We start from the raw sequence: 890 nt of genomic DNA, 5'->3' as shown, positions 1-890 counted from the left end.
TAAAGTTGAATTGAAAGTGATATTTAGTCATTTCAGTACATTTTTACATCTGTAATTTGGTAAGAAATGTTTTTATGATAAATTATAAAATTGAACTAATACCTTTCTGCTAAGGTCTGCATTGGAGTTCCTGATATATGATACTGTGTTGTGTAAGAGCAAGCGTTCCTGCTAACTTGTATGTGGGCTCTGTATGTATGGTGTGACTGTGTGAATGCCTTGAACTTGCACAGTGGAATTTCCTCCAATCACTCCACATTGTTCACACGAACAACGAGTCAAAGCAACAGGGCAGGACAGAAACACTCCACACCCTCAGGGGTGTCTCTGAGGAACCATAAGCACTTCCAGGTCAAAAGTCCAACAGAAACACACACATGGTAGCACACTCTAATTCACCAGGTAATTGTCCAGAAAGTTCACATTTCATTAAACAAGTGGGTCTTCATAGAGAGGGATGCCTTAAGTCTTTGTGTTTCTTATAACACTTTTGCTGAAGGCTCACAGCTGCTTGGTTGTCCACTCAAGGACATTCTGACCTCTTAATGACAATAAAATAAGTTGTCAGAGAGCATGAGAAGTCATTCATCTCTATTATCCTCTGTGGTTTCCTGTATCTGACAGTAACAGTGAAGCAGGACTGAGAAAACAGCAGAGCCGGAGAAACAGACACAGGGAGGGATGACACAAATGGAGAATTTACTTTCTTTTTCCTTGTTTTATAATTAGATTTTTAATGATTCATTCAAATGACTGACACTGATGTATAATATTCAGTATCAAAACCTTTTCAGTAAAACATCTGCCTTGTAGCTGCTTGGTGACCTTCTCAGTGGGCTATACAGGTGGGCAGAGGTCGAGCTGCAGTGGGCTGAGCTGTTATATCTGTA

This window comes from Pundamilia nyererei, unplaced genomic scaffold (assembly GCF_000239375.1).
Source record: "Pundamilia nyererei isolate P.nyererei 1_Seehausen unplaced genomic scaffold, PunNye1.0 scaffold00134, whole genome shotgun sequence".
Taxonomy (NCBI): Eukaryota; Metazoa; Chordata; class Actinopteri; order Cichliformes; family Cichlidae; genus Pundamilia; species Pundamilia nyererei.
This window is presented reverse-complemented; position numbering follows the sequence as displayed.